Raw genomic sequence first — 9,444 nt, forward strand, 5'->3', positions numbered from 1 at the left:
TCATTTAATACTCATAAAAATATAAATAAAATTACTTTTTAAAATTATGCAAACAAATGAAAAAAATCAAAATAGAATTACACTAATTCAAATTCAACTATGACCTAAAACATTCAATCACATATTAATCAAATCAAACATTAAACTTTGTGAATAAGTCAAGATTTAATTTTTCTTAAATATAAAAATTATAGTAGTAAGATGCAATATTGTATTAACAAGTTGACGAAAAAAAATGTGGATGAGACTGCTAATTAACAACACATCCAATCCTGTGTTCAAGTCTTAACCGGTGGGCATGACTATGACGATTAGTGATTGACGTCATCACTCCGGCACCTAATTAATCCCTCTTCTGTGAGTTTCAATCATATTAACGACAGAATATTTAGAAATATATATAGTTCCTCCTTAATCCATAAATAAGATGATAATACGTCATATCCTTCTGCATTGGTAACAATACTCATATCAATTGAGTTAAGACTCAATCGACATTACATTTATAATTAACTAGATGATGAAAATTGTAATTATAAATATTTAAAAAATCAAATTATATAAATATAATTATATAGTAGTCTTTATTATTTGATTGAAAAATAAAAATAAGGTAAAAATTGTTAAAGTGATGAATTTTTTAAATAATAATTATTGATAAAGGTAATAAGGAAATGTAAATAGATTTGCCAAAAGAAAGTTGTATGGTGATAAGGCATAATGCATTCGTGACAAGAGAATGTAAGTACGAAATTTTAGAAGAGACAATTATGAACCTTAAATAGAAATTGTAGAACAGATATAAAAATAATAAGAGAATGTATATTTCTTTTCTTTTTAAAATTTAAAATTATTTATTTAACCTTTTAATATGTTTTATTTGATTTAGTAACTTTTATGAGGTTAATAATTATTTAATTTAATTATCCTATTTTATATTCAATCAAGTTTTTAATAATTTTTTTTATATAATGTTTAGAATTACACATAATTTGCCGTTTGAGTCTTAATTTAATTAGCATTGATATTGTTGCCTATACAAAAGGACATGGGTTCGAGCGCGTTGAAACGTATTTATTCTCCTACTGAAGGGTTGGGAAGGAACAATGAATAGTTCTAGGCTATTGTAAAAAAAAAAATTAGATACTTTCACGATTGAACTAGTTTTTTTTTTTTAAATATCCATAATCCGTCTTTGACTCTTAAATAGGAGAATAAACACGTTTCAGCGTACTTGAAATATCAATACCAATCGAGTTAAGACCCAATCGACAAATTTTTAATAAATTGAAAATGTTAAAGTATGTGTTTTATACAAATAACTTTTAATAATTTAAATACATATTGAAATTTATGATGTTCTCGCCATGGTCAAACTTGTTATTTAAGAAAGAAGGATTAACGAAAGTGAAGGCTGGCGTAAGATTTAAATATCAGTTTAGATAATTTGGCTTTCATTGGAAAAAACAAATGTGAAGTAGATTTAAAGGTGCATGCAATCAATTTGACTCTAATAATTCAGATAATGATTACAGTTTCTTTTTAAAAGCTGTATTTAAAATTTTAGATTTTAAAATAATAAAATATATGTATTAATGTTTTTATTTTCATTATCCAGAGTCCTTAAATTTAATTAAAATATTTATACTAAATAAATTTTATCATACCCAATGAAAATTTAATTAATTTTTAAAAATAATATTAGAAAGTAATATTTTTAAAAATAAAGTGAATATATTTTGATACCAATTATGTTTTCTCAAAAATATCTTTCATAGTAGTAATAGTAGAATTATTATAATATATATATATATATAAAACAATTGTGTGATAATTTTTCTTTAATTTTGATCTCCTTAATTTTTTCTATAAAATTTATATTTAAAAATCAAAATCATGATATTAGATTCTATTTACTTTTAGATTAATCATGATTAAGTCTAACAATCACACATAATTTCTTTTGGCTTCACATTTAAATATATATATATATATATATTTCCTCCATCTCTATGTCACGAATTAATGAGGTTAAAGAACTGAAATCTCGTTTAATAAACAAATTAAAGTAGTTTTATCATTTAATGATGTTGTTCAAATTGTGTGGAGTCTTGGATTAAAAAAAAGTGATGTTTGAGACCGATAGTAAGGAAGCTATTCAAGCAATTCAAGAATCTGGTAAGGAGTAATGTAAATCTTTTATGATCCATTCTATCAAAAAGATTCTCTAACGAGATTGAACTATTCACTTACTACATGTTTTTAAAGAAGGCAACAAGGTAACAGATGGTTTGGCAAGATTGACATTTTCAAGACATTTGGGCAATATTATATTCGTGGAACCCCGTATGAAATCCTTTAATCTCTACACGATGATATTTCTAATATAGTGTGATCTTACTTTATATTGATTAGAGTTAATTTATCTTTTGTATCAATTTTTTTATATAATACAATTAAATGAGATAACTTAAGCCACTTTTAAAAAGAATCATCTCGTCGATTGAGTCTTAACTCGACTGGTATAGACATTATTGTCAATACAGGAGGACGCGGGTTTGAGTGCGCTAAAGCGCATTATCCTCCTATTTATAGGTTGGAAAGGGGTTATGGGTAGTTCCAAACATTATGTCAGAAAAAAAAACAGATATAATCAGAAACTATAAAAAAAATTGTTCAAAAAATCATCTCATTTAAAAACTTAAAAAAAAATTTGCCATTACTTTTAAAAGCTAGCTTTAATTTATACTAAAAAGAAACTATCATTAATTGAATAATGAATGTAATTTTACTTTCTTTTCACAGGTACAACAAAAGTTGGTGAAAGTTTCTAACTCATAATAAAGTATGCCAAAAGATGTGAGTACACAGAATGGCATGGGTGGAGTCACATTCATGGTTGTGTGCTCAATTCAACTCAAAATTCTTTTTTCTTTAAATATATCTAATTAGTAAATTGAACCCATAAAAGTTCTAAAATCATTCACTAAATTTTTGAAAGGGAAATTATTTTATTAAAACTTATTTTACATGAAAATATAGAATCTCTTTACTCACTAAAATCCAATAATTCATAATCTTTTATTTTCTTTAACATGCAATATTTAATTTTTATTGATTGAATGATTTTGAGATATTGATTTTGCAAAAGATTCCTAACACCTTGATTGAGTAATAATTTTAGAGGTTAATTAATCTAAATTCTTAAAGAAATAAAGATTGATGGTATTTATAGTCTTGAATTTCTTGAATATTGATCGAAATTTAGTATTTTTTATTTAGAAATTGTTATTACTAGCATGATTATTGTGAACCTTGTATTTGAAAAATTGACATATTGCATTCTCTCGACACCAAAAATTACTTAAGGGTTTCTTTTCGTGGAAAAAAAATTACAATTTGTATGTTGACTTCGTGAAAATTTTTGTGTTTAAGAGTTAAGACTAGATTTATTTGTTCCAAATGTTTAATATAAATGAAAAATATTAAAAGAATGTCCACTAGTGAATTAAAAGAAATACAAACCAATATGAAAAGAAAAATGTAACAGCCTGATTTTTTACCCTAATCAGAACAGTGATTTCGGGACCACAAATCCGAGTCTAAAAAAAATATTTTAGTATTATTTTCTGTGTCTGTGATATTTGAATTTGATTGTGTGAAATTTTCGTAAATTAATTTGACTATTTGTGTGTTTAATTTGATAAAAAGGACTTAATTGCGTAAAATGTAAAAGTGACTAGTTAATTGTTAAAGTACTTTATTGCTATGGTTTTTTCTAATGTGGGGTCCTTATGTTGATATTATACCAAATAAATTATGAGTGGACTATTATAGACAAATGTTAGTGGATTTTAAATGAATAAATAAAGGTTAAAATAGTAAATTAGGTATTTATATGTATTAAATAAAATAAAACATGAAAGTGGCCATGCATTTGGCTTTGTTTTGCCGAAAATTGAAGAACAAAGAACACCTTTGGTGTTTTAAACATTCGGCAGTTAGGAAGCTAAAATTTGGTATGTATTTTGCTTGGCTTTTGATAATTTTTACGTTTCTGATATCGTTGCTTAGTATACTTTAAAACCCATGTCTTAATTTTGTGAATTGTGGATAATTTTGAAATGTGCCATTGATGAATGCTTGAGTTTTATGATGTTAATAGGTGGAAAATAAATATATGTTGTTAGATTTTCATGTTATAATTAGTAATTTTTGATAAAAATGTGTATGAAGGACTAAATTAAGAAAATATTAAATTGAGGGACTAGAATGTGAAATAAATGACATGCAAGGACCTATATGAGATTAGGAGTATTCGGTCATACTATAGTAAAATTAATTTGGAATATTTTGTGTTTTGTGCAAAAAAAGGACTAAATTGTGAAAAATGTAAAATGTTAGGGGCAAAATTGTAATTTTCCCATTTATGTGAATTTAGGCTAAATTTGATGGAATAATGTTTAAATAAGTTTAATTTAAATTTATTTAGATCAAGAATTGAAGAAGTCGAATTTGGATCGGGGAAAAACAAAAGTAGTCGAATAGTCGAACGTCTCCGTCTATATCCGAGGTAAGTCTATTAGCTATTTAATGATATTAAATTAGTATATATTTGTGTATATCGATTGTAGTTGTTGTTGAGCTTTAATTTGAAGTAATTTTATTGAATAAATTAGAATTATAAATGGTATATATATATGTGTATAAAGTGTTCGAATATATATATATGCTTATATAAATTTTGAATTAAGTTAAAGTAGGAATGCTATAAAAGCATATATATATATATATATATAATGTACTAATATTTATATATATGTATCTATATGAATATGTTCTGAATTTAATTGATTGTTTGAAGGTTATATATATATATATATATATATATATAAGATTCGAATATGAGAAAATAAACACATGTATAAATTCTTGCTTTGATAAAAGGTACGTATTATACTCATGTATACATGGATTTTCGAATATACATATATATATATGTAAAAAAAACTTTGGGTTTGATTAGTGATATGTATATTGTAATTGTATAGGTAATTTTTTAAATAAAGTGATTATATGTGAGATGGAATGTTTATATATATAATTAAGTATTGATTATATTATAAGATATGAATGTTAAGCATGTATATATAGTTTTGAATATGTATGGATGTACGTAAATATGTTTTCATATTGAGCTTGGATACAATATATATATATATATATATATATATATATATTATGCTCGAATAGGTGTGTATACATAAGTACATGTAAATTATTTGTATTAAATTTAGTTAAGTATATTTATATATACATGAATAAGTTGTGAACTTAGGTAAAGGCAAGAATGTGTATATATATAAATTCATATAGGTTCGAATATAAATAAACATACTTGTATGGGCTTTTAATTTTATTTAAAAGGTATAAATGTTAAATATGTATACGGGAGTTTGAATATATATCTATATGTACATTTGTGTACAAGTTTTTAGATTGAATTAAAGACATAAAAGTTTATGTTTTTATAAATGAGGTTCGAATATATATTTATATGATTATAAGTTATTAGTACTTGATTTGGATTGAAAATATGATTTGCAAACTCATTTATGTTTGAGCATGGACTACGGTGAATATGTGTTTGCTGTTAATAAATATTTGTGGAATTATTCTGTATATGAGAAATTGAGATTTTCAGGTTTTAAAACCTAGCAGGCTAAGTGTCGGTGATCTAAATCAAGTTATAAGCCTAGCAGGCTAAGTGCCGGTGAACTGAATCAAGCTATAAGCGTAGCAGGCTAAGTGCCGGTGATTTGAATCAGGCTATAAGCCTAGCAGGCTAAGTGCCGGTGATCTGAATCAGGCTATAAACCTAGCAGGCTAAGTGCCGGTGAACTGGATTAGGCTATAAGTCTAGCAGGCTAAGTGCTGGTGATCTGAATCAGGCTATAAGCCTAGCAGGCTAAGTGCCAGTGAACTGGATTAGGCTATAAGCCTAGCAGGCTAAGTGCTGGTGATCTGAATCAGGCTTTAAGCCTAACAAGCTAAGTGCCAGTGAATTTGTTTATATTAAGTGATTATTTGCATTGGGTATATATATGATTTTGGTTATATGTAATGGATAAATATATGAACATTTGTTTCTAAGTATTTGATGAGCATATAAACGTTCGAATCTTTTTGTTTAGTGAGTATATATATATGTTGGTTATCATGAAATTGTTGGATATATATATGTGTATGCACTCGACATATGTGGATTATAGTAAAATATATATGTGCATTCGCACATGTGGTTGATAAGAATAAGTATATGCTTTTGGCATATGTATTTGAATAAATATATATATATATATATATATATATGCATTCGATGAAGTGCAAGCGATAAGCACATATATGCATTTAGATATATGCAGGTGATAAATACATATATACATTTAGTTATAATAAGTGTATATACATTTGGAGCTAATATTTGTTAAGCATATATGTATATAAGAATTGCTATTCATGTTTATGGTGAATTTACATTCGGTTTTAAGAGTTGATAATTAAGTATGCTTTTGACTATATGTAATAGTTAACATATATAGTATTTATGAATTCATTAAGTGTATCAGGAAATTACATAATTATTTTTATAATTTCGTTATGGTATAGACTTACTAAGCTATAAAAGCTTACTTTGTTTGTTCATGTCTTTCTGATTTTTAGACTTAAGATCAAGCTTCAAGCTCGGGGATCGTCAGCAAGTTCATCACTCTATCTACTGTCTCGATATTAAACTGTTTAAATTTTAACTTTGGCATGTACATGCTAGATAATTGTTTTGGAAAGTCGTACTTTGATATATTGTATATGAAATTAATAGCCATATGAAATTAATTATCCTATTTTATATTCAATCAAGTTTTTAATATTTTTTTATATAATATTTAGAATTACACATAATTCGCCTTTTGAGTCTTAATTTAATTAGCATTGATATTATTGCATATACAAAAGGACGTGTATTTGAGCGCGTTGAAACGTATTTATTCTCCTATTGAAGGGTTGGGAAGGAACAATGAATAGTTCTAGGCTATTGTAAAAAAAAAAAAAAATCAGATACTTTCACGATTGAATTAGTTTTTTTTTTAAATATCCATAATCCGTCTTTGACTCTTAAATAGGAGAAAAAACACGTTTCAGCGTACTTGAAATACCAATACCAATCGAGTTAAGATCCAATCGACAAATTTTTAATAAATTGGAAATGTTAAACTATGTGTTTTATACAAATAACTTCTAATAATTTAAATACATATTGAAATTTATGATGTTCTCGCCATGGTCAAAAGAAGGATTAACGAAAGTGAAGGCTGGCGTAAGATTTAAATATCAGTTTAGATAACTTGGCTTTCATTGGAAAAAATAAAAATAAAACAAATGTCAAGTAGCATGCGATCAATTTGACTCTAATAATGACATACTTATCCATGGATGAGGTCAGATAATGATTACAATTTTAGATTTTAAAATTAATGTAGCAATGTAATAAAATATATGTATTAATGTTTTTATAATTAAGGTGTTTTTCATGTTCATTTCATTGTCCAAGAGTACTTAAATTTAATTAAAATATTTATACTAATTAAATTTTATCATACCCAATGAAAATTTAATTAATTTTAAAATAATATTAGAAAGTAATATTTTTAAGTGAATATATTTTGATACCAATTATGTTTTCTCAAAAATATCATAGTAGTAATAGTAGAAAATTAATAAATGAATTGTTATAATAAATATAAAACAATTGTGTGATAATTTTCCTTTAATTTTGATCTCCTTACTTTTTTCTATAAAATTCATATTTAAAATCAAAATCATGATATTAGATTCTATTTACTTTTAGATTAATCATGATTAAGTCTAACAGTCACACATCTATGTCACGAATTAATGAGGTTAAAGAACTGAAAACTCATTTAATAAACAAATTATTTTTATCATTTAATGACGTTGTTCAAATTGTGTGGAGTCTTGGATTAAAAAAAAAGTGATGTTTGAGACCGATAGTAAGGAAGTTATTCAAGCAATTCAAGAATCTGGTAAGGAGTAATGTAAATCTTTTATGATCCATTTTATCAAAAAGATTCTCTAACGAGATTGAACTATTCACTTACTACATGTTTTTAGAGAAGACAACAAGGTAACAGATGGTTTGGCAAAATTGACATTTTCAAGACATTTGGGCAATGTTATTACATTCATGCAACCCCGTATGAAATCCTTTAATCTCTACACGATGATATTTCTGATATATTGTGATCTTACTTTATATTGATTAGAGTTAATTCATCTTTTGTATCAAATTTTTTTATATAATATAATTAAATGATATAACTTAAGCCACTTTTAAAAAGAATCATTTCGCCGATTGAGTCTTAACTCTATTGGTATAGACATTATTATCAATACAGGAAGACGCGGGTTTGAGTGCGCTAAAGCGCATTATCCTCCTATTTATAGGTTGGGGAGGGGTTACGGGTAGTTCCTAACATTGTGTCAGAAAAAACAGATATAATCAGAAACTATAAAAAAATTGTTTAGAAAATCATCTCTTTTAAAAGCTAGCTTTCATTTATACTAAAAAGAAACTATCATTAATTGAAAAATGAATATAATTTTACTTTCTTTTCACAGGTACAACAAAAGTTGGTGAAAGTTTCTAACTCATAATAAAGTATGCCAAAAGATGTGAGTACACAGAATGGCATGGGTGGAGTCACATTCATGGTTGTGTGCTCAATTCAACCCAAAATTCTTTTTTCTTTAAATATATCTAATTAGTAAATTGAACCCATAAAAGTTCTAAAAATCATTCACTAAATTTTTTGAAAGGAACATTATTTTATTAAAACTTATTTTACATGAAAATATGGAATCTCTTTACTCACTAAAATACAATAATTCATAATCTTTTACTTTCTTTTAACATGCAATATTTAATTTTTATTGATTGAATGATTTTGAGATATTGATTTTGGAAAAGATTCATTGGGTAATATTTTTAGAGGTTAATTAATCCAAATTCTTAAAGAAATTAAGATTGATGGTATTTATAATCTTGAATTTCTTGAATATTGATTAGAAATTTAGTATTTTTATTTAGAAATTTTATTACTAGCATGATTATTGTGAACCTTGCATTTGAAAAATTGACATATTGCATTCTCACGACACCAAAAATTACTTAAGGGTTTCTTTTCGTGGAAAAAAATTACAATTTATATGTTGACTTGAGAAAATTTTTGTGTTTAAGAGTTAAGACTAGATTTATTTGTTCCAAATGTTTAATATAAATGAAAAATATTAAAAGAATGTCCACTAGTGAAGTAAAAGAAATACAAACCAATATGAAAAGAAAAAAATATTTGAATTTTTAGAATG

General features: G+C 25.4%; 1 long non-coding RNA gene across 2 annotated transcripts; it reads left to right on the plus strand.

Annotated features, from left to right (window-relative positions):
• The first annotated feature begins 3,941 nt into the window (after nucleotides 1–3,941).
• LOC128032061 (uncharacterized) lies at nucleotides 3,942–6,870 on the plus strand. 2 transcript variants are annotated; one of them, XR_008188184.1, is made up of 3 exons: nucleotides 3,942–4,019; nucleotides 4,493–4,573; nucleotides 6,724–6,870. It is a non-coding gene; the product is annotated as an uncharacterized LOC128032061 (long non-coding RNA). The 2 variants fall into 2 exon arrangements; XR_008188185.1 differs by lacking the exon at nucleotides 6,724–6,870 and adding an exon at nucleotides 5,722–6,287.
• The last annotated feature ends 2,574 nt before the right edge of the window (nucleotides 6,871–9,444 follow it).

The sequence above is a fragment of the Gossypium raimondii genome, chromosome 8 (assembly GCF_025698545.1).
Source record: "Gossypium raimondii isolate GPD5lz chromosome 8, ASM2569854v1, whole genome shotgun sequence".
In the NCBI taxonomy this organism is placed as follows: domain Eukaryota; kingdom Viridiplantae; phylum Streptophyta; class Magnoliopsida; order Malvales; family Malvaceae; genus Gossypium; species Gossypium raimondii.